Source organism: Helicoverpa armigera, chromosome 12 (genome assembly GCF_030705265.1).
Source record: "Helicoverpa armigera isolate CAAS_96S chromosome 12, ASM3070526v1, whole genome shotgun sequence".
Taxonomy (NCBI): Eukaryota; Metazoa; Arthropoda; class Insecta; order Lepidoptera; family Noctuidae; genus Helicoverpa; species Helicoverpa armigera.
In genome coordinates this window covers 5,294,743-5,321,219 of record NC_087131.1, presented here as the reverse complement: position 1 = coordinate 5,321,219, position 26,477 = coordinate 5,294,743, and the positions used below count along the sequence as shown (strand labels likewise).

Here is a 26,477-nt window from a genome sequence, read left to right as displayed (position 1 = left end):
CCCATTTTTTTTCTTAATAGAATTTATCGATTTGTACATCGTATATCTAAAATTGCACTTTATTATTTTTCTAAATAGAAATAGACACAACTTTTGAACTAGCGAAAAAGTAGAAAATGCTCATTTGAAAAGTAAATAACACTTGAAACAAAATCATAACTAGTTAAAATATTTTATAAACTGTTGTTAGCAACCTTTTCAAGAATTTATAATTAAGAAAGTAAGTATAAGGGAAAAATATTATTGAGAAGCCACACTTAAATCGTTTACTCGGAAGCTTTATTTGAAGCTTTTTACTCGATTGTTTCCTGTTACTCATTTAATTTGACTCCGATACACCTAAACCTGTGAGGACCATTGCGGTTTTCAAGTGGACTTAGAATATTCTTGGGCCTTCGAAAGCGGAGATGGATAGCATACATCTTGAAGTATTCGTTGCTTTCCTGTTCCCGAACGTAGCATAGTAGTGTGGAGCGATGGGAACGTTCATCAGTATTATTTCAGGCTCGAGTGGGGACGCACGTTATTTCCCCGAATTTAATTTTGAAAATATAATTTTTCCTACTTCTAAACATCTGTTGAACCTGTAAATTAAAGTACCAACAACTTTTTGAGAGGTCGTTACGTTTTGCCGCTACGTTTGTTGCCTAATTATAATTGCTAACAAGTTTTATTATAACTCTTTGACCGTAAAGTTTTTGTACAAAGTGAAATTTGAAGAAATGCTAATAATTTTGTAGACTGAATATAAAAATGGTGATGTTCACGTACTCAGTGTATGTAAGGTGAGTTTTACAAACAATTTTGATATATTGAGTATCGCCGATGACTTTTCATAAAAGATTATTCTCTTTTAAAGCGAACGAGCTTAAAGTTATTCTATGTTTATCAACGTGATGAATGTGTATCGAGATTTATTTATTCAATATGTTTGCTCGGCTTATTATATTTTTTGATGTCTCACTGAATTTCATTACATTTTTTAGACTTTGCAAGCCCAGTTTTAACTTCATATTAATAGAATAATTAACTGTACTGTGTTTTACTGTTCTTAGAGACTTTGATAATTTTATTTGGACTTTCTATTGAGCTGCTAACGATGAACTGTATCAATAATGAAATACCCTTTGAACAACTTTATCAGTGCGTTAATTAACTTCAATTATATTTTGCGTCAACACCATTTCCTTGAACTGTTTTTTTCTAATATCGAAAGGCCTTATTACAGCAAAAGATTACAAATCATTGGTTTATCACATTTTCAAACGAGATTTCCTAAACGCAATAAATTCAGGAAATCGTATGTTCGAACAAAAATAGCTAACAAAGTTGTAAGAAAATGTGTAGGAGTGAAATCGGTGATAGATGTAAACTGATTTCGGAATGTCTTAGTGATGAAAAAGTGAATCAACTTTTAATTGATCACATACCTCAGGGGCGTTTACTGTTTACTCCAATAGCGTTCTGCCTAATGTTAGAAAGCTCAATGACCTTTCGCATACCACCATCAAATATGCGAGTTATTTAAAATATATTATAAAAGATCTTAAAAAAAAACATTAACCACAAAATTCAATCAGTGTCTCAAAAAATCCTACCCACGACTTTGTGAAGTTATCGTTACCATCCGTAGACGAGTAAAAATGCAAAGTCAGGACTTAAGTGAAAAGTCACTTTAATGGACAAATGAAATACTCTTTCTGAGCAGTTTATTTCGAGAGCTTTACATTAAAGTTAAGATTTCATTACTGCGAATATTTAAATGTTGTTCAAAGAGAACCTAATCTTGATTGTACATCAGACTAGGTAATCAGAATCTATTCTATCACATATCGATCAAAAACGCCCATAACTGTCGTGCATCGGACGCAAAACAGGTCATCAGATTGACCCTGTTTTCCATACTTCGCTTACTATCAATTAACATCCCAACTCCATCACTTATACGTCAAATTCAGCTATGAAGTTATGTTAAGTTCAAAGTTCTGAGTTAAGCTTCTTGTCAGCGCAGTGTGAGACTGCTCAAACTATTTAACAACTTGGTACACAATAGATGTCAAAGCACCTGGTTTTGATACAAAAGGAATTTAATTGTAGCTCTTGTGTATAGTTACAATACCTACACATATGTGGTTGTTATGTAAATTATGAAGTTTTGTCGCCAATTTCATCAATTAAATTATAATACTGAAATGAAATAAAAATAAAATTATCGCGTAGCCAAGATGATTGAATGTAAGTCAATTATCTGTAAGTGAATGTTAACTATAGCTTAATCTCAGTGTGCATAACCAGAGCGACCATTTGCGTCATAGAGGCGAGATATTATGTAAACTACGAAACATGGACGTAAGGATGTATAATAACAGTAATTGTCACCCCCATGACTGTAAATGACCAGGGTTAAACAATGAGTTCAAATATCTAGGTTGTTCCACATTGTACTGAACTCGTAGGTATTTTTCATGTTCGTTTAATCTACCTATATTAATATTTATATGAGGAATTCCATACCGTATTTATTATATATTTATACTATTCAATTAATAGCACTATCGAGTATTTCGAACCCTCGTGACTGTTCCGTATTTCTTGAATAAAGGTTACAAACGAAACTACAGCAACTAATGGGAGAAAATAATAACTAGAAGCGGGAAGTTGAACTTATGATGATGTTAACTTACCCATGTAACTTGTGAACTAATAGACTCAATAGTAAAGTTCGTTATTATGTATAAAGAGCTGTCAGTCTGGTGGAAACGTGTACTGCCTTTGGCCCAGGCTTTGCTATCCCTATCCTTTGAGTTCTGTGGCCTCACTAATTGGGTCGAGCTGACCACTGCGAGTAAAAGGAATAGTACCTTCTGACGTGACGGTCTTGCGGCCACTTTGAAGAGATAACATATTTTGATAGAAACGAATAAATTGATAAGATATTTAAGTTTGTACTGGATTTATACTTTGTATTTTCAATAGTAAGTTTGCTCAAGAGCTATCTATCAAGAGTTTCACAACACAACAAACCCATATCATGTAACTTAACACCTTCGATCGATTGCGGATATATGGGTTAACGTTGAAAAAAGGTTAGAGAGAAACTCTTACAGCCTTCATAGTTCTTTCCTACTTTATTAAGTTGTGTACACATTATATCTTATATAGCACTTTTCTAGCTTCGTTTTGGTATTAATTGTATTCAGATATATCGCAGAAAAGAAGCATGACATTTATTAGCTGTCTCCTATCGGACATTTGGCAATGTGTTTCTAACCATACGTTTTAGATTTACGACTAATATATCACCGACAAATGCTGAGCGAAAAACAGTGATAAAACCCGCGCTGTTCTTGATATATACGAACGCGTGTACCGGCATCAAAACTGCCATAATGTGGAATGAGCATGCGTTCGTAATTTGCAAACATGATTATCTAGCTAAACGTTGTGATTACTAAACTTCTATACCTATTCCTAGTTATCTATCCATTTTCACGCTTTACAGCAACGTAATCTATACGAATATTTAAAGTGAAGAGTTTTTTTGATTGATTGAACCCACTAATCTTAAGAACTATTTGGTCCTATCAGAAAAAATATTTCAATGTTATATAGCCCGTTTACCGAGGAAGGCTATAGGCTACTTTTTATCCGGGTTCGTCCAGAGGTTCCCACGGGATGCTGGTGAAACCGCTGCCAGAAGCTAGTTTTGCATAAAATTATGATATAAACAAAAGAATATCTGACGTAAAATCTTTTTTATGTCAAATAACTCAGTGTTAGTGATGATAAAGTGTATGTTGATGATGGGGAAATGTATTGGAAATCCTAAAGATCTGATGTAAACATGACATAAAAATCGTTTTTTATTGTGGTAGTATTTTGTTGGGAAATGTGTAAGTGATTGCTCTGGAATTTATAATACACACTCGGTAATAGGCATGTATTTTATTTGCATGTTTTTCATAGATATTATAAAGAAGTTTTTTCCTGTATTTCAGTGTTGGACAGTCCGTATTTTGAATTCGTTGCTTCACTGAGCACACGCCTTCTGTGATCTATCATTCGGTCAGCCGAAATAGGAACACCTAGTGCAGCTTTTAGCTAGAGAGCAAGGTGTCGGACGTATCGAACATAACAATCCATTTTCGTTGTTTGAATACTTGACATTTCATGGGCCGTTCCATTTCCAGTTGCTTTATCGAAAGAGGTCTACACGAATTCAATATACCTAACGACGAAAATTCGAAAGATTTGGTTCTAAATATAAGGCGATTTTCAGTCATCAGTTAACTTGAAGATTAAACATGGTGGTCTAACATGTTTTCTATGCAAAAGCTGTCAAAACGTCAAACATAAGTATTCTGATAAAAGGACAATGTCAGATTTTGTATGGACCCTGTCCCCACCCACCAACAGACTTGAAACTAGTGTCATCGGAAGCGCATTCTTCGATAGATCATGATTATCAAAACGATTTACTGCAAATGTATGGGGTTTTAGAAATACACAACATTTTAGTATCCTTAAGAATCAATTAACTTCAAGTTTGTTAACCAATTACTCGGAGTTGCGTCGACCGATTTTGATTATTTTTGTTTTAATGCAAAGAACGTGTCTCAACATTAGTCCGATATAATTTTCATCGGGATCTTTTTGGCGGATGAAGCGCATCCAATGACACTTAGTTGAACTCTGTAGGAGGTGGTTAAGGTGTCCTTACGCAGAACTACACTGTCTCTCCAAACCGATTATTTTAACCGATGATAACTAAAAAACTGCTCAAAAGATCTTGATGAAAATTAAATTAGACTAACTTTGAGATAGATTCTTTAAAATAAAAATAAAAACATCAAAATCGGTCCACCCAACTCCGAGTAATTGGTTAACAAACTTGAAGTTAATTCATTATTAAGGACACTAAATTGTCTTAAAGTTCCTAAACCCCATACTTTTGGAATATGTCTCCATAATAAGAAATGATCTATTAAATGAGGCGCATCCAATGACACTACTTTCAAGTCTGTTGGTGGGTGGGGACGTTTTTAGGCATTGTCCTTTAACTGGCGACTGGAAAATCTGCCCTAAAGATTTGTATGCAGGAATTGATATGTATAAAAGGGATTTTAAATTCATCCTTTCCCAGTTAACAAGCGTTAAAAACTTAAGCCCAGTCTCGCAATAAACAATTGACACGTACAAAACACACATGAACTGACATGAACACGTATTTGTTGGTTCGCGTGTAAACATTCATATGCATGCATCAAAAAACACACCGTAAAATATTGCTTTATTACAAACACTGAATGTTAACTACTGTATGTGAATCACGGACTCTGAACGGGTTAATTTGTACGCGTAGTTTTGATTTTATTTGTTCTAACTAATTAGTATTTTGTTTGCTCTGAACTCGTTGCTGGATTCCCGGGATTGGTGACTATTTTGCAGTGTTACGTATGTGTACAAAATTGTTAAAAAAACATGCTAATTTTCTTTTCAACATTGGTTGAAATAAAGAATGTTACAGGAAATGTAACTATGGAAAAGATTATGGTCTCTGAATACAGAGATGCTACCGCTTAGCAACGGGACTTACATCGCTAATGATAATGAACCACTCACAAGTACAATAGGTTTACCATACATAAGAAGCTCAAATAAACTCAAGGAAGATTTCCTCATAATAATATATACTCTGTATTATGTTCCGCAACATATTGTGTACGAAATGAATACAATATATATCCTCGGGAGTAATCTTTTTGATTTATAGTATAGCTTTCACAAATGTCCGGCCTATGACGAGGGAAAACTTCCTAATCTAAACATGAGATAATAATAATGTACCTAATCTTAATCAGATCGGTCAACAGCGTAAGGCTTTGATATAAATAAATTATAATTGCAATACTTTTACGGTCCAGTACTTAATTATCATAATGTATGTAAGGGTAGGTCTATAACCTTACATAAACAATTTTTGTACTTTGCATTACATTAAACTTTAAATTATCCGTGTTCTTAATAATATAAACACTATCTACATAAAGTTTTTAAGTTGTTTATATAAAATATGTATTAGTATATTATTTTTAATGTTATAATATTTATGTATAGTGTTTGCTATGGGCCTTGATGCCTGATTTAAATAAATAAATAAATAAATAAAAAAAATATTATTATTATTATTAGAACTAGTAAGTCTAGGTCATGTCCTGCAAAAGTATTAAACATCTTAATTTTATCATTTCTTCCACTAAAGTAAACTAACAGGTAATTTCTCGATCTTCAAAACATCTGTTAATGAATGATAGAAACTGGTTCAATCTTGTGTGAAAGTAGTGTTTGAACTATAGATAGGTGCTTACATATAACTGAAGTAAAAAGGGAATTTCTTTTCAGTGTCTCGAACAATTGCTCGCTAGGATAGGGGATAAAAGGCTCACTCACAGCACTCGAATTTCGAGCAATTCCGCGTCCCTTTTATCCGAACACTCGACTTCATATTCCGGCTTTCATTAAACAAAACGATAGATTTTTTAAGTAGTTCCTAGAAATAAATTATTTTCTATACTTATTTAATATACTTGAAAAAGAAAATGTAAAATAATGTTTAAAAATTATTTCTCTGTTGGAAAGCCATACTCCTCCCGAATAACAATAACATAGACTATATTTTATCCCAGTATGGGCAGTAGTTCCCACGAGACGCGGGTGAAACCGTGGGAAAACGGATAGTCTGAAATATAAGAGTATCGTTGCTATTGCTTTTAATTAAATGTTTTCGCCCTTTCGCTGTTGTTTCTTTGAGCAGTATTTCAGGAATACAAAACTATTACCTATTTCTATCACGGCACTCGTCTCTTTTGCACCCTTGATCTCACAAACGAGATAAAAGGCACATTTTCTTACAAATGATTTGTATTTCTTTGGATCTCTCTTGTAAATTGTTTGTTTTGTGTTCTTAGATAAACATTATTTCCCTTTGGAAAAGGAACATGTTTAAAAATGTTGTCGTCTGTTAATGACATTTGCTGAATGTCTCTACTAAGTTAAATATGTACGTCCAAATAGAGTATGATGATGTTTATATTATTAATGAACAACTTTTTTGGGAAACAGCATATCAAAGAAAAATAAAATTATATATTTTTTCGACTTTTTACTTCAAAGATAGGGCAGAATTTTTCTCTTTTTATGTAAGGGTTCGTGATTTCTGCTAATAAACAACCCTACGAAACAAGAATCTTGCGAAGATGAGTCAAATTTCCCTAATGTCCTTCAAAAGGGTCAGTGGTGTAGGGGCGTAGCAGCGTAGCCTCGTAGCCGCGTAGTCGGATCTGCTACGAAAAAGTCTAAAGGAAAAAACAACGGCGATAAGTCTTACTACTGTTTGTAAATTATCTTTATAAGATCCCTGTATCCCTTTCCATTTACAAGCTGTTTTGTTATTAATGAAATCAATTAATGAATGACTGTGTTTAATTAATTTACCTCATTCTGCTTCAAATGAAACGACTGCCACGTTTGTAAATCCAGATATTAATTATGAGTCAGTATCCGGAAGCTACGGTTTAAGCTTCATTAGAATCCTTCGAGTTAAACATTTGCATAGTATGAATACAAAATCAATATCTTTAACTAAGAGGAGATCTGAGTCAAAGGCTTTCAATCAGACCCAATTTACTTCCGTGGATATTTTATTGTGGATCAAAGAATATGCAAGAACCGATAAAAGACGATATCAATTTGATTAGAGGTTCAGAATTTTTATATTACGGATATCTACTCTGGTATCTATTTTGGTGTACCTACCTCAGTATTTAAACAATGTCATGATCTATATACATATGTATTTATATTCAGCATATTCTCAAATTTTGATAACATCTAGCCGTCTTTACACGTAGAGTACCATTTATCATTAATGAAAACCGAGCCCTGTCTATAGGGCAAAATATTCCCGTTGTGTCTTTCACTTTAATTTAAATTACTTTTAGTTTAAAATAAAGCATATTCTATTTCACTCTAATTGCGACAATGATCAATTTCATTAGGAATTTTAATTTAAGCATTTCAATCATCAATCACAATCCACGAGAATAATAGAGAAAATGAAAAAAATATAACGTGTCCCAGTACTGTACACATCATTATCACTCTGAGTCTGATTACTGAAAGGATTTAGGCGGCGTAATTGTGAGCTAAATCTGGAATTAAAATGGCCTTACTTACGTGAATACTATAATCTCCTAATTGTTTACGAAAAGCTTTCGTACTGGTATCGCAGTATTGAAGACAATTTTTTACCTTACCGTGCCGTAGATTTAGTAGAAATAGTTTTTGTTTTGACTTAAAAAGGTGCACATCAATACATGAGAGGTTTATTAACAACACTATAACCATTTAATTTGCCATAAAAAATATGGTCCATTGAAAACTTATTATAATCAAACTTAAAGTCTAAAGTAAAAAGTCTTGACTCATAAAATTGTTGAACATGATTTTCAGTCGACTTCTATTATTAAATAAAATCTTTAGTCAAAAGAATTTCTTTCAAAATTAAATTCCTTTCAAGTCTAAAGGGTTATTCAACATTCAGAGCTAAGCTAGTGTCAGCTGAAGTTGAATAAACTTTGCGCGACTCAAAATTAATATGTTCACAAATGTCGGTGCGAATAAACTGTCCCTAGAGACAGATCATATTTATCACGTTGAAATCCCAACGTTACGAACCACGTAATATGTAAAACAAACTTTTCATTCGATACGTGAATGTCACAATACGTAGATACGATATCTCTTGTCTGCTAAAATTAATTTGCTTATCAGGTGAAATTAAATATTTATGTGTACGTAAGTGCGTTATTAGATAGGTTTATCTACTATGTACACAGAGCATGCAATCATGCATATGTTTTGTTTGGTTTGCATCATCCATCATTGTTTTATTTATCAACCAAATTGTAGTGTTGTTTTTTTTGCGTTGCTCACAATATGGTTTGATAGGCTTTTGTCTGCAGACGCCATTAATTGGTCTTAATGTATTTTAGTGCGTGCTGGGTGCCCAATTAATATCGAGTCTATCGATTTTCTCTAAATACGACGCTAATCATACGTTAAGATTGCGTCAACTTAGTAACCAGTTCATCATGTCTTTACAATGTCAATTTTATTTCGAAGAAGAATTAAATATAAGCTAATCACTAACATTGGGGGGAAATTATATCTAGAGAGCTTATGATCAGGACTAGTTATCTATTGATAGAAAATAAAAACGTATGTAATAACAAAAATCGTACGACAAGCTCCATGGGGCCCGTCAGATAAGATAAGCATGAACCTATAATATTTCATGTGAACACGTCAACTTTTATTTTGCCCTCCGATCTGTTTCAGATATCGTAAAATATGTTTCATGAATAATGTATTAACATAATTATCATCAACATTATTTCAGCAGTGTTGAATAATGCAGAACATTTTGGCAAGTTCTGTTTTACCTTTTGTATTTGACTAAAAGTCGTACGCCATATTTTATTTGTTTACGGGGACTGGTCCTTCAAGCGAACTTGACGCATATTGCAAGCAATAAACGGTACTTAAGAGCTATTTTTCAATACTGTCAACTGAGTAAGTATTCAATGAGATAAAAGTTCTGAAATCTCATGAAAATTTAGCAAAAACGACTTATATTTTTCTAGGTATAGGAATTGCTGACTAGAACGACTTACCTATTTAATTAAATGATAATATGTAATATTTATGATTATTTACCAAACCCAGCGTATAAATTTTCTTTAATCATCTTTTTGATAGGACTTCAAATAAATGTTCAGCGAATTTCGCAGTATTCAATCTATTTTGATTTTCGCTGTCGCATCAGTTTTCTAACTTTTTCATTCCAATAAATCTTTATTGGTCGCTTTGCTGGTCTCTATGATATTATTATGACGGGCATTCGACGTTCTTACGAGCCTTCAATGTCTGACGCTTCGAGGCTTTCATATTATTGACTTAGGAAAATAGAATGTGAGAAAATCTATAGAACAGCTGAATAAACTGCTAAACCAAAAGGTTTTGTTTACCGCTATAACTAACTCAATAATTAGATGTAACTAGTTATACTATGGAAGATGGTAACTGAACTATTTCGGCTTGTTGCTTAACGAATAAAAGTATAGATTTACAAATATTAGGTAAATTGAGCATACCATTTCAATGAATCAGTGGTAGTAAAAACATATATTTATAGTTTCAAAACCAAATCTTTACGTCAATCGAGGATACATACAGCTAACTCCTTACAATGGATCCCCTCTATATAAAATCCTACAACTCATCACGACCCTATTCCGCAACATATTCTCTGAAAGAGTCTGAATGTAGCAGTCCTTTCTGGGTCAACAGAATTTAATCTACGATTATTTAAGCTCCATTTGACCTCTAGCCCGATAAAAATAAATACAGATATTATACAACCAATAACTAGGGTTTTCTTAGAACCACGTTCCAAGTAGAAATATATTTAAAAGGGCATGATTATTGGAGGGCCATTTTCGAGAAAATATTGTAATATTTAACCTTAAAATATTCAAATGTTTTCGTAAGTATGAATAATATTCTTATTATTCTATCAATCTCGTTCAAATTTGTGTTTCAATCAGAGGTATCTACTTTATATTATATGCCACGTGCTAAAGGTACATGAAGGTACTACCGAAGTAGCTTTCCATTTTTTTGGGATAATCGGGATAAAGAAGGTAACCTTTAAATCCGTGAAATCATTTGTTTTGTAAAATGCCACAAATATTCGTGGAGCGTATATAACAACCTAGGTATATAACACATCTAATATTAACATTAGATTAACATGAAAATGGAATGCATCGACACGTCGCTCATCAAATGATTAACGATAGCCAGTCGACTATAAATACATTCCCCTGAGCAGATACAATTTACCTACTACATGTCTATCTTTCCTTAACCTCTGAAGTAAGCAAACACATATAAAAATAGAGAAATATCGCCTGCCATACAACCGTTGTATGCATGGTTAGTTTGATGCAAATACACGCTTTCAGAAGCGAATATGAATTCCTGTTTACTTGGTCAAAATACCTATTGCATAAGTCAACAAAGCAGTGTACCCGAATTTATTTCATGCAAAATTTTTGACGTTTGGTGCGAGTATTTCATACATAATTCACCCATTTTTGCTTTTCAACTACTTTATTCTCTTTGTTAAACAAGAATAACATTCTGTAAAGTGCACGATTTTTTAGTTCGTCTGTCTCTCTTGGATTGTACGGACATGTTTTTCTTTGGTTATATACCAACATTACTAACAACAATATTTGATTTTTTGCCCCGATCAATGTCTAAAAGCTTTTAGAATCATATCTCCATTATCAAATTCTTGTGGGATCAAAAATTGAGATATAGAAATACAACCATATTTCCAAAGTAAACTAAAGCTATAAATAAAGTATACCAAAACTTGGATGCTTCCCATTTATAAATCTCTCACCCTATATCCGGCATTTGCCACATGTTCATAAATCAATAGTAGCCAAGTAGAGGCTCTAGCTGCAAGAAATTTAATTAGTTCGTTTAAACTAGTAGTTGTGTGAGAACTAATTAGACGAACCTTTATTGATTTAAAAGTCGCTAATAAGACGCACTGACAGCTTCAAGATTTCTCATCCAGGCCAAGGAAGCCTGGATTGTTTGAAGGGCACTTAAGATTTAGACTTCTAAAATCTCCTACAATATTTTGCTATTGTGTCAAAAATAGAATATTAAACCATTTTCACTTTGTAATAGAAATTCACTTATATTTTTAAGTGGACACCTCCCGGGAATTGTTTCTGTCATTGACTTCATCCAGACGACCTTCGTCACAAACTTGTCAAACTCGAAAACTCCATTAATTTTTTACCTACGTACTTACTTTTTGATATCACAACTTGTAATTGAGTTATGGGAAGATGTGATTTATATATCATCGTTATACGCGTCATGGGGAAATTAGGTTGGATGTACGTATTCGTCAATTCGCTGAAAGAAGCCTTTTAAGTTACTGCGTCCCTAAAGGTTTATTGCGATGTGTTATTTCCTTGGAACATATTCCTGACATTGGCTTTATGAAAGTCTACCTTGAACCTCGATTCACAATAACGAAAAGGTGCTATGTATTACACATATTTAGGTGGTATATACACGTGTACCGATAAATGAACAAAGAACGTTATTCAGAAAGTAACTTTGAGAAGGGTACTCATGAGTTTGTATTTTATTGACGTGCCAGCTGTACCTCACTGTTCCAACCACAGACCAAGGGAGCCGCCTCCAAGATAAACAGTAACCTATGGCCAACTTCAGGCTCAGGACTATCTGTGTACCAAAGTTCGTTCAGTAGTCAAGGCGTAAAAGCGCTACAGACAGGTAATTGAACCAATATCCTGACATGAGTGAATCGCGAAAGTATTTTTTTGCTGAGAAGTACATCAAAATCAGAATGAACGGAAGTATGTTCAATCATTATGTCAAACTATATAGCAATATTTACTTTGTGAAAGCAAATCATTTAACGAGAGTTCGGAAAACTGTATTTATATTAAACGACACTTTTGTCAAAGTTATGTGTGCCTTTTCTCTGGACTTAACCAAATCTTCGAATACTCAAATAAGATTTCAAAATGTTGGCAACTATCTACGTACGGTGACAATAAATTCAATTTCACAGCATTACCTTACTCCGTTACAGGATTTTCTTGCTGAAAATTTATTCCCGTTCAAATACGGACCCCAGTAACTAGATTTTCTCTCAAAAGTTGGTAGCCAGAAAAAGCAAATTCTTGTAAAATGCACCGGAAAATATAAAAAAGAGAACAATAATAAACGTAGATATATTTCAGAAAATCTGGGGTAAATAATATATTGCAGCCCTTAATTTTCTTAATGGTGATAAACTAGTCAACGTCAAGAATTATGCGATTAGTTAGATAAGGGATAAAATTATCGCTGACGCCCTTACATTTGTTAGGACAAATGAACTGAGGTTGCGATTTTTCTCTCATTGTGTTTTCGTTCTGCGGACTTAGCTACATATTCTTATACCTACTTGTAAATATTAATTTAGATAAAGTAAGATGAAAGACAAGTATACGATACAGAGTAATAAGTAATTATTATAAAACAAAGTCAATCTTTATTATGAAAAACAAACTTTATCGACAAATTAAAATAAACCATGTTCCATTATGAAATTAAACTTCGATTGAAGAACAGAGTGCTTGGTACATAAAATAAAATTAAACGTTTTACTGTGCTCTTGTTTCCTTTCCAGTATATTAACATACCTTTGAGTGTGCCACGCACGACAAAGCTTCAAAATAAAACAGCCTTTTTGAGTTGCACTAAAGACTGTATTTATCACATGAAGCAATTTATCTCCGCAATATAAAATACAGCAAGCAATACACAAGTCATTATTATTACGCTTGATAACTGTAGCAATTCTGAAGAAAAATACCTTGAGCTTAATATAAAAGAAATTGCATTCGTATCTGGGTGAACTCGTAGGTAAAAGTTAAGATAGTTTTATTACACTCATTTATAGAGAACGCGGGAAGGTTAGAACGGTTGCGTAATCAATGTTCCTTTCCTTGGAGAAAGGTATTTATTTTAATTATACTGTTAATGCTGGCACACCGTTTTGGTCAAGGCTTGGAGCGAATAGACTTAGGGGTGAATTGCGTTTATTACTGGGTCTATATCTTTTACGTCTTCAGTTGAAAGGTGAAAATTTGTTTTCACCGAATTATCACTTTTTCTCTAACTTCAATTGCAGAAAAAACGACGAATGTCACATGCAAAATTGAACATTCCAGAACATATGTAACTCATACTGGTTCCTCACAGTAAAACAGTTTCATACCCTGATGAAAAATCAGCAATATTTCTATAAAAAGTCTTTTATGAACACGACGGGCTTATTAAGAGTGTAATAAAATTATAAAAGGCTAGTAATGAACTCATTAATGTAATCAGGACGAAGCTCAGACTTTTAATACATTTTAAAAGGAATTTTAATAAATAAATTGTGAATATGTTTTCTTTGAACTTAGCAAATTGCGTTTTATTATCCTCTACAAGCGTGCAGATCTGATGTGTGTTCAGGACTTGAAACAAATGAAAACTACTCTATTTCTAAAGGAGGATTTAGTTTTGGTATTGCAGTGAATTAGCAGGCTCGCTGTGTGCATTAAACATTTTCGCTCTGCTTATGCAAAATTAAGTTTTGGCTCTCGTCATTGAATGTGCTTATTATGGACAGGGGACAGGTTTTACGAATTTTCAAAAACATTACAGAATAAATATATTTCCTACATTTCTTCTTAAAAAATATTTTCTCAATCACGATTACAGAGGATGATTACTTCAAAGAATCAAATATCAACTTCGCAGGAAATGCTCACAGCTTTATTACAATGTGGCAGTTAATATTTTCCTATTTACACTTTTTCATGTCATATGAAAAGCGAAATAAAGGCGTGCGTTATTACAATTTTTCTGTGTAACATTCTGTATACGTTTTTTGTTTATGACATGTTTCATTTACATCGCAATGCAATCTTTTATTAATTAACGTTGGTACTTACACCTGGTACCAGTAGCCCGGTACTTGTGACGTTAGTATTGAATGCCAAGGATTTGTGGAACGTTACATCGATTTAGTGAAGTGTTTGGTGTTCCGAATGCTAGCTATGTCGCCGTGGAAACCGGCCGCAGCTTGCGGCGACACCCCGCGTCACCGGCAAATGCAATTATGTGAGCACTTTGTCTTAGGCGCGTCTGTAAGTGTCTATTAGCATCGGATTGAAATGAATGCTAGATACCGGATTAGGGCAAATGTAATAACTTAAACGTAGTCTGAGGAAAAGTCTCATGAGATGCAAAAATAACGCAAATCTTCAATGTGTTACTTATCTCTTTTTATATATTTTTAAGGTGGTTATCAGGGAAAGCAATAATAAATTCGCAATCTGATCAAAACATAAAACCAATTGAACAGAAAATTAACATGTTTAAAAAAAAAACTTTCGCAATCTCTCCGATGCCAAATCTTTGGCAAATGACAAAAGTTATAGTTAGCTTGAATTTGAAATGTGCGAACTTGGGCTTAAAATGAATTATGGGAACGACTATCCCTCATTTTGTCCATTCGGATTATAAGAAAAAAAAAGCCCCCTCCAACTGGAGCGTTTTAATAAACTTGAGTACTTTATGTAGGTAGTAGTACACTTAGTATATTAAAGCATAATAAATGGCTTAGAGTTTAAAAAGCACTTCACGGCTAGAGCTCTGTATTTTCTTCTTCTTTGTAAGATAATAAGAGTTGCAGGATTTATGACTTTGGGAAAACAAAAGCCATCTAGCAAAGACACATTTATATAGTAACTAATGGTAATACATTGCGAGAGAATCATAATTCATGTGAATCTTTTTTCGCTTGTTCTGCGTCCTACATTTAGTGTGCTTTGATTCCAAAGTTACTCAAGGAAATTGAATGTCAACAAACGATAACTTTGTTCGAGTGCTTCCATTGTGGCAAAGGAATATTCTTGCCATAGCAAAGAATATATTTCGAGTCGTTTTCTGCGTGAACTTTGATACAACCCGTGCCGATAAAGAATGGGATTAGAAATGGCGGCTCATTGAGCTGGGAGCGTCAGCATAACAATGCAATAACAATAAAAACTAATAACTGAATAACGTTAAAAAATATCGTTACCGTTGAAAGTGTTTCGTTATTTCATGAATTAAAATAAAGCTTATGTTAGTTAAATTTGTGATCGTTTTGAGACTACATTACGTAGGTACACACATTGTCAACAAAACCATTACCTGAATCGCGGAGAGGGTAAGGTTGGATATAAACTATTTTCACTTCATAACTTTAAATAATCTTAAATATCCATACTAATATTATAAATGTGTAAGTAACTCTGTCTCTCTGTCTGTCTGTTATGCTTTCACGGCTAAACCACTGAACCGATTTTGATGAAATTTGGTATGGAGATAGCTTGAATCCCAAGGCCTTCCTTGGGCTTAGGCTAATTTACTACTACATATATGCTACTTTTTATTCTTCTTCGACTTTCTACGCATGCGCAACATTCACGTGGGCAAAGGCTAGTTTTGAAATAAAAGGATATAATAAATATTATAATTTAGTTTATTTCAGTAAAATTTCACATCTTGCTGGTGCCGGCAATTACCGTATCAATATCACTAAAGGGGGGAACGCATAATCAAAGTCGTTATTTTTTTGTCAGTCGGTACCAAAGAGTGTGAGTATAGACGGAAATAATGTGCGAGCGAGAAGTGAATAGATGCGCCGCCATTTCTAATCCCATTCTTTATTGGCACGGGTTATACACATGATTTTAAACCTAAGCGAGTTACATTTGTCCATATAGCTGCCAGAAAGGGTCCCTAAATTGGTCTTTCAATTGAAATAAATATTATTTCTCTTCTACATACCCGAATTTACGTTCCTTAATAAGAAGGTTATCCTAAATTTTATATTAATTGCCTATTTACTGTTTTCAAGAGAACTTAGGGCTAGGCTTTTCATTCAAATCTGTACGTGGACGATTACGGAGTTCATAAGAATGATCTCTCCAAATGATTTTTGTACGTGGTGTGAATTTCGGCGAAAAACATTAAGCTTGTGGAATTTGAAAATTAATTGTTTTGTGGAAACGACGTTAATTTCCGGCTTCCCATAAAATATAAAATATTTGGCATCTGAATTTCGTCGCGCTTTTACCCGGAAATTAATTATTTAAAAGTACCCTCGCAAGAACTGACAACCAAATAAAAGTTTTTCGTTCACATACGTCGTCTATGATGTGTGGACATGCAGAGTGCTTTTAAATCTGTTTAGGTCTAATGACCTCTTTTGGTTTAAAACTTCTTTGTCCCAAGAGTCAAATGTGGTACACCCCTATTATTTAACTATTGTGTTTGCATGTTGGACAGTGAAGTAGTTAAGTAGAAAATAATAGTTTTGACAATATGTTTAGGTAAAACATACATACCTACTCAATGAGAAAACTATTTACTCAGTAATTTAGAATTACTCATAGGCAACATAACGTTTCAATGTAGACCTCTAACATTTTAAAAGCTAATATTGTCACAGCTAACTTCTACATTATTACCTTCCGTTCGTAAAATATGTGCATGTAATTATTGTCTGTATAAAACAAACCGTCGACAGCAGATTTTACTAGTGACAGCATCTAGTATAGAGCACCAAAAATATATGTCACTCGCTCGTTTATTTAATCACGACAATGTTCATGACAACTTTATACGATATGTGTCTCTTTTACGTACTGAAAATATACGGTAGCTAGGCGTATTCCCAACGACGAAAGTCCACCAACCCGCTCGATCAAGCTGAAATGATAACAACGAATATACCTAATAATATAACATATGTAACTAAGATAAGATATGTTTTACGTAAAGAAAAGTATCCTACTCTTAGTGATTTTTTACGCAAACATACGGATTTCTAATATCTACATATTCCCTAATCTAAAAGTCAATAAGAAAAGTTTCGGGACAATATTTGCGGAACCATTGAATCATTCAAATGAGAAATATTTATATATGTATGTATATAGTTTAATATATGGAATGCTGATAAAGAATTGAGTGATAAACTATTTTATGTAAAAGCAACACATATGATTTATTTAGAAGAATGTTTTAGGCGTATTCATGTTGTTTTCTGCTTGCCACAGGGTTCTAAAATAATCCGCAACAAAGGGTACGGCCGAGCAATATTGTAAGAGAAGCTATCGTCCGACGTCACGTTTAAACGATGAACATATTGGAATATAGAGCCCGCCAATATTGAAAATATCGGTGAATATTTTAGAAAAGCGCTGACAGAGGTGAAATTTTGTTGGCAAGTGAAATGTTCCTTTTAGAATATTCATGGTTAATGAAAGCAACGTAAAGAGATGGATGTGTCAACATCACGTGCGTGGAGCGACATTTACATCCTGAATCTCCTTCTTTGGAAACGTGATTGCTTTCTTCATAATGCTCATCTAGACTACTGAATAGTATATCTACCGACTCCAATCTTTTATTCGTCAGGTTTTTTTAATTACGGAGATTCTCTTCTCATTAAAATAGGAGCGTTTGCCAGACATAAAAGTAATAGGAAAAATGAATTCCATTTGCCAATTCTCTTAGAAAAACTTAGTTTTTATAGCGGGGTCTAGGAAATTGTAACGTAAATGTTTTCAAGTAAGTAGTACTTAAACTTAAGCGCCGTTTTAAATTTCATTTATCCAGAGTGTAAATAGATTGGTTATGGTAATTTGTATCGTTAGCCTAGTTACGTGTTTAATTGCGTACTTAAAACGAGCTCGATATCCTACATAAAGCTATGATTTTACTTGTATCATACAGAAAGATCTTTCTTCTAAGTTTTAGCGAAACTGCGACACGGGCATTCTCTAACGTTAAGTAAGACTAAAATTTAACATTGTGCCCACATTAAAATACGCTCAAAATATGTAAATACTTTTTCAGTTTAATGAACAGCGAAATACTTGGAATCGTAATTGTGCTTAATAAGTTTATAGCAGCTTGAAGCGTAATCTTCAATCAAACACTTAGTTGGCGCCAGGTGGCAGCTTTTCCGAACAAGTAGTTCGAGAACAAGATTCCTTTGTAGTCGTCAAACCGTGTGGGTGCTCCCCACAATGGTAAACAAAACTAGGTCGGCTGCACACGGGCATTGTAATAACGTATGAACACAGAGACAGGTGCACGGTTTCAAATAAATAAGTAATCGTGATTGTTTTTGTTCTGATTTTCTCCCTGAAAGAAAAATTAAACACCGAACTTTTCTTTTTTCATAGTCATGCTAGAATGAACGTAATATTTTTTACAGCATAACAATAGTATAAAACATTTAAATATAAAAAATAATGATACATATTGTGATATATCATATCATTAAAATATATCAATCTAAGTATCGACTTGCCTCCCTACACAATTTAAAAATGCGTTTATTAATGAAATCGAACTGGCAGTTGCAGTTGATACAATCGATAAAAACACAATCAAAACTTTAGCCAGATACATCACAGTTCACAGAACAAATCTTTCCGTCAGTAGGAACTGCACTCAAACCAATCAATAGTTCACAAATTAGTTTCTTCACTTGTACTGTCGATACGTGTGTTAGAGAACAATACAGGTATGCGTGATTAATAGAACATGTCTATTAAACCTAATGAACAATGATTATATTGAACTTTACGTTTATTTAATATCATAATGTACTTAAAAGGTTTTGATAAAACTGGTGTAAGGAATAAACATGAATTTGATTAGCTAACAAAATGACAGGAAAAATCGCTTAAAAAGAACAATATTTATTTAGGTTTTCGCGTTAGGATTATCTAAACGTGGCGTGTAAGACGCGATGTGGAAGGCTTATCAAAATAATGTGACATATTTTTATATAAAAATAAGCCTCACGAAGCTACACAAATACTTCTAAATCTTCTTACTTTTTGAAGTTGTTAAGATCTTTAATTTCGATAGGTGATTTATCGCAAATTAAAAAGCAACATGAGTGACAATAAAAGTTATATCTACCTAATTGGCAAAGTTCGGTATGTCGTTTTCCATGGAGGAAAGTTACCCTGAATTCACCCAAACTCCATAATGAACCAAATCAATGAGTAAATTGGAAAAACCCTGGAACAATGAAGGTTTATAAAAGTAAGCGCGTTCAGCTATTTTTAGGTTTCCAATTTTAATTAGAACCTTTAAAGGCTTCGTAATCCGAGTTGGTTGTTGATTAAATGGAAAGCAGTGACTTTTTTCATATTGTTGCCCAAAATTTCCATGAAACATTGACAGCAAGGCTTTATGATCGATTATTTTACTTTCAAAGAGATAAAAGGGCTGTTTTGACACGTCGAAAAATCCTTTCAATTTAACTGTCCCAACAATTAAATTGTTATAAAGTACATAAATCCTTTAATGGAACCTACGTTTACTTTATAACTTACTGTAACTGTTTACCTGGAACTTCAGAAAAGTTAATACTGAAGTTTTCATTTTAGAGTATACTTTAGTTTCTATTAACTTCAAGAAAGGACAAAAACTCGAACAGAAAATACAAGAATCGTGAGATGAAATGAGTCTTGGCAAACAATAAACACTCCCCACTTAATCTTTTAAGCTTTGAAACGTGTTCCAATGAAGCACAAAAGGTTAGTGTAAATAAAATAAATTACAATTTATTTACTTGTTTAGTGCCGGCCAGTTACAACTATGGCCACAGTAATGAAAATAAACACGATTTGGATCCGGCAATCTAAAACTTCGATTACTAACCTCGGACCTAAATGTAAAAAAACTGGAGAATTTTCCATAAACAGCCACAAACAAAGTATATAAAAAAACATGGTTCTCTTACACATTTAGAGAGCACATTATTTTAAAAAGTCAAAATGTTTCACAAGACATCAATGTTGAAACCGCAATTTACTGAATTGTTAAATACATATTTAACAGCAGTCTAGTAAGTAATAACAACTCGGCTTTCAAGTACTAAATCTTTTTATATCTATTTTAATCTTAAAGTCCACATTTTACGAGTCTACAACAACAGTAAAACCAATATTAACTATAGAAGCCTAGAGAAAATTATTATTTTAAGTACAATAACGCAGAGAACTGAAGCAAAGTTTTATCGTCTGAAAAATTCTTTTGGAAACAATGTAAAGTAAATCTGTACCATTACTTAATTTATAAGTATAAAAGTCTGTATAGAAATCTATGTAAGTACCTATGTATGTTTGTTAGTCTTTCACGCAAAAACTGCTGAATGTTTTTTTTGGTGCCATTTGACAGTAATGGGCATAGCTTATATCAGGAAATATATGGGCTAGGTACTCTATGTTTATGCGCGGAAACTATTCCATGAATCTTATATTTCTTTCAGCTTCCACCTTTGGCATTGATAAACTGTTGTTTTGATGAGTACACTCATATGCTGGACCTCACAACCTTCAACGTGATGTCGAGTCGAGGATAGATTGATGAATGTATATCTAACAAACGCTGGAATATTTATGAAAACAACGCTTCAATCTCCATTTCAACGCAGCCCGGTGTGCGGCGTGTACTGCGGAATTTGATTGAGAAATACGAGATTTCCTTGTTTACATCTCAAAGTTGACAATTTCATTATTTTGTTATAACTTTTGTTTTCGTGACGGTACAAAAATAACCAGCACAGTTTGCCTTTTCAAGAAAAGCATTTGTTTCTCAAATAAATATTGACACAATTTTTAGTTACAGATTAAAATATGATATAGTATTTAATCTTTCGTGCGAGACAAAGGCATATTTGAAAAATATAAAGGCTTGACCATAGGTAACACCCTCTGGTACCTACTTCTAACATGTAAGTGTACTTACTACTTACTAAATTACTCATGTGTAATTATGTATATTAGAATTGGTTTCTAGCCAGGTGTTGTCTAGACTAGATACTTACTTAATAAGTTACTTATATGTTTATGTATTCATCTAAGTATATATTTGAAATTACGTAGAGAAACATCTACGTACATAATATACGAAAATGCAAACATCCATGAGTAAATACCGAGTAATACCAATAATCATTTATCGAATTTCACTGCGAAACCATTTTCCGTTCCGCTTTGAAAAGTTTGATGTGCGCATTGATTTAATGGTGACAATAAAATATGAATAAAATCCATTTTTCTCCCAATGACGCGTATGAAGGTCGTTTTGTGATCTCTTCAGCGAGCAATGCTTCTGAACTGCGAACAATAATGACGTCATAAGCCACTGACCCATATACTTTACTATAGTGATCATAAAACATTGGATAGTGACGGATCTCCTTGACTATTTATTGGATGTCCTTATCTAAAGGAGCAGTCATGTATCTCTCTGATGTCAGTAATTAGGTATTATTATCTTTATAGCCCCATTCGTCATTCGATACCCACCAAGAAAAATGGATCAACCTACTTTTTGTGTTTGTTTAACGAACTAGGATTCGTTTGTGGACTGATTATTTTCAGAGTGAAATCAGTATTTACAGACGGTTAAACAGAAATACTTACTTGAAACCTTAGAAAATTTAATTAATTTCTGTGATGAGATGAAAGCAGCTTTTCATAGAATTACATTAAGTTCTTATAGCTAAGCTTTTTACAGGCAATTGCACCCCTAAAAAAACTATTGTGTTTGTTACGATTCCATAAAATATTTTTCTGAAGCTTTCTTACTTTTTATCCTGCGGAGTAAGTCTCACGAACTATAAACCGCTGCTATATTGCTGGCAATACTGACAACTTTTTATAACGAGTACTTTAGCGCCATGCTTTATGTGCAGAGCTGGGCAAAGGTTATATCCGACCATTACTTTAGCACGCACTATTTGAAGGCGTGTGTGACAATAGTTGTTCACCTCCATAGGTTTATGTGTAAGATATGGCCTATCCGTTAGCTTGGAAGGTTCACTTACGTTCAACGGGATTTACAACTTCGATCCCGCTATTATTTCGAATGTAGGTAAGTAGTATATGAGTCAAGAAAAGGGACAAACATGTTGGAGTTGTCAGCTAGACTTAATAGATACGAAACTAAAGTAAAATGGTAATTTGGGATATGATATCTATAGGGAGAATCCGCGTATACTAACCTACTCTTCGTAGACATTACTGTCATTTAAAATATTGTTTAGTATTTCCCTTATTGGACTACATGTTCTAACGTAACCAACATCAAAATCCACTATCATAAAAGCTACGTAGATACCTAGCAACCAAAAACCAATTAAGGCTATGCAAGCTGCTATCATCGGCGCCCATACGACCACCGTTAATAGAGTAATCACTATTTTCACTAAAATAAACAAGTATGGGTAACTTGTTAAAAAAATAAATAGAAAGAAATACCTTGTAGAAGAAATGGAAAGTACCTAGTTTCATTAGTTCTTTATGTTCTATCTAGTAAGTTTTTCCTAGAACAATGATAATGAAAATAAATGGAAGGAAAACTTCCTGACTCACTTTGATCGCATTTGCAGATTGTATAAGGAAATTGAAACGTTTTGCTATTGTGGAGTGCGCGAGAAAACAAAGCAACGATGCGATTATATCATTGAATTTATTTCAGTATTATTATAATGTAATATTATCTGGTATCTATTCAAACACTTACACTTTCTTACCTTAAATCACAATATTCAATAGTGAAATTGTATTGTTATTTACATTTCAAATCTAATCTATAGATATCTACAGTACACTCGTAATTATATAAACATAGTAACTAAGTAGGTACTACTATCATAATACGAAACTAATGTGATAGCTATGGACATTCATTTCAAATTTTCACAGAGATTTGCGCTTGGACAGAAACCTTCGCAGTATGATGAAAAATTAATTAGTAGATATTACATTACCGAAACTTAATTATAGGTATATTATCAAGGTTCATCTTTGCTTAGTCCGAAAAATCCGGCGTTACGTAGGTACCTAATTTTTTAAAATAGGTATATTAAGTAACGAAAATATTGTATAATATCATTATTTCATTAGACAAAAAGCTTAAAATATAAATTCAAGTAAGTTATTTCAACACGTGAAAATATGTACGAAGCGCGATCATTTTTCATTTCCCTCCACGATACGAAAGATTTGTCAAAGCATTATGCGCTCGAGGACCGATAAAACGTTTTCATCAGTCTCCTGCATTCAGACATGAAACCATTTCACTTCAACAAAGTTATCCATTGAAATTTAAAAATACCTTTGTACATTTTAAAGGTATTTTTTTGCTTACACCGCAAAAACGGTGATAGTTTTTTTTTACGATACTATGGACAATTTGTACTTTACTTCCTGAATGTAGAAAAATGAGCTTTATGAATGAGGTAAATCCTTGCCATGTCAACATTTTTATCAGAATTATTCAGTTTGAACTCTTGATTAATACTTCCCATTAATACGAAAAAGTATCTTCGCACAGGAGCATTTTTTTGTAGGTACTTTTTGGATTTTCAAGAAATGATCTTAGTTTTGTATTATTTGTAAAGGCACTACGTGACACGTGCGACGTCTAGACAGTAGTTTTGTCTTCTTAAATTAATAACATAGCACGTGTCCTTAAAATGTATTGTTGGAGAAATAAAATGGAAAAACTAAGGTGCTTCTCTTCTTCGAAAAATTCGGAAAATTCTGTCTTCCTATTTATTAAGCAGATTTTTGACTACTAACCACCATACCTACGTTTCATAAGCGCATCTTACTTTTCGAGAATTTAGAGACAACTACTGAAATATGACGTAAAATCGTGTTAGGCACGCTTTTAGCTGGGAGTACCAGCAGCCTTTATTTTAGAACGTGCAGTGCATTTCCACTTTGAGAGATTGAATTCCTGCACTTTGTTTCAGATGAGGACGCGGTGAGCTGTGAGAATGAGTCGGAACTCGAGCGTAGCCGACTCCAATGGAGAACTCAGAATATTACTAGTGGTGACCGTGATCATCGGTCTACTTCTTATGTTCTCGTTGCTCATGTGCTACGCGTGTGTCCTCAAACGACTGTGCTGTGGTACGCCTAGAGAGCGAGCGAAGCATGTGGGCTGCGCTAGGAGGACCGAGAGCTACCCGATGGGTGACGTCACGCTACTCTCGCAGCCGACGGAGAGCGAGCGCGTGTAGCTATCAAACACGAAGTCATCACAATAAAGTGACCACTGAACAACATTTACAACGCAATAATTCAATCCGTATGTGGGCTATATAAAATAATTTATTGCGTTTACCATTTAGCTCTTTGAGTAATTGGCCCTCGTTTATAATCCAAAAATAATGGTGATTTCTTTATTTGCTAACGTTAATCTTAGTTTTGGCACAAAACTAGTCAGTTGTGTAAGGTTAATCGGAATAATCAATCAAAATCTAATTTATACTGCATTTCATGAAAGACTGATTTAGGTATCTACTCCGTTGCCTGGGTTTAACAGACGAACATCAATTTTTATATTGTTTACCATTTTGTATTTTCTATTTATATTGAAAATGTAAAGACGTATGAGTAAGTGGGTTTTCTCTCTTTTATAATAAAAAATATACAATGACACTGGCACACAGTGAACTGTTTAATGTGTAATTTTATACGTCGACTTCAGCTGAAAAATCAATCTTCGAAAATGAAATGTGATGTTGAAAACGTTGATTTTGTATAAATATTTAATTTAATGTCTATCATGCTAAGTTATCTGCGTAGGTAGTCGTAGTAATGTCTATTTGTTTTTACATATTTTGTTTAATTTAATAAAACAACGTAAATGAAGTATCGCAAGAGAATGTTGACTTGACTATACCTAATGTTGTGTTGTTTATTTCAGCAAACTAAATTAGTCTTAGCTGTTATCAAAAGTTAAACAAACGTTCCGTAGCTATAAATAATAGAATAGACATTTACTGATTTTATAGAATGTATGATGTTTAAAAGTGGAACAATAACAAATAAACTATTACCCACTTTCTGTGGCAGCGTGTTTTCTTCTTCTTATTTGTGGAAGTTATTTATAGATTTCATAGTTATAAAGTTGATCCGCCCTGTACCTACTCGAAGGCGTTGGCGTAGTTGCAGTTTCAATGTTATCAATAAGGTAACCATTCAATTATGGCTACGAATGTGGATTCCTACTTTCGTATTTATAAATCCTTGCCAAAACGTTTATGTCAAGAGTAGATCAATTAACTCATAAACCCTAAAACTATCCCGCTATAGAATGTAGGTATAATTTGACGGACAACGCCAAGAACTTTCCCAACTTTAACACTTGTAACTTTGTGTACCTACATTTTTTTATGAGTTTAAAACGAAAATTGAATTATCAGATGCCTACAAAAAGAATATAATAAGTAGAAACTCGATCAATCATCCTCCGAGCCTTTTTCCCAAACTATGTTGGGGTCGGCTTCCAGTCTAATCGGATTCAGCTGAGTATCAGTGCTTTACAAGAAGCGACTGCCTATCTGACCTCCTCAACCCAGTTACCCGGGCAACCCGATACCCCTTGATTAGACTGGTGTTAGACTTACTGGCTTCTGACCACAGAACATATATACCCTAAAGGGAAGAATAACGACTCCGTACAAATTTTATGAGGAAATTTTTCCTTACCGGCCGGCGCCATCTATATTCCGCCCACGAAAACTAGAGAGTAGAAGCTAGGGCGGGAGTTTCAAACTACAGTATATTCTATAGGTCATTTTTATTGCATTTTATGCACAAGTACAGGGGCCCGATTCTCCTAAGTTAATAATGTTAAAATCGAATAGAAATTGAATC

The 26,477-nt window shown here is 33.5% G+C and overlaps 1 long non-coding RNA gene across 1 annotated transcript; it reads left to right on the top strand.

The window, feature by feature from the left end:
* The first annotated feature begins 497 nt into the window (after positions 1-497).
* On the top strand, positions 498-25,669 carry LOC110375029 (uncharacterized). The gene is made up of 2 exons (XR_002429463.3): positions 498-785; positions 24,566-25,669. It is a non-coding gene; the product is annotated as an uncharacterized LOC110375029 (long non-coding RNA).
* The last annotated feature ends 808 nt before the right edge of the window (positions 25,670-26,477 follow it).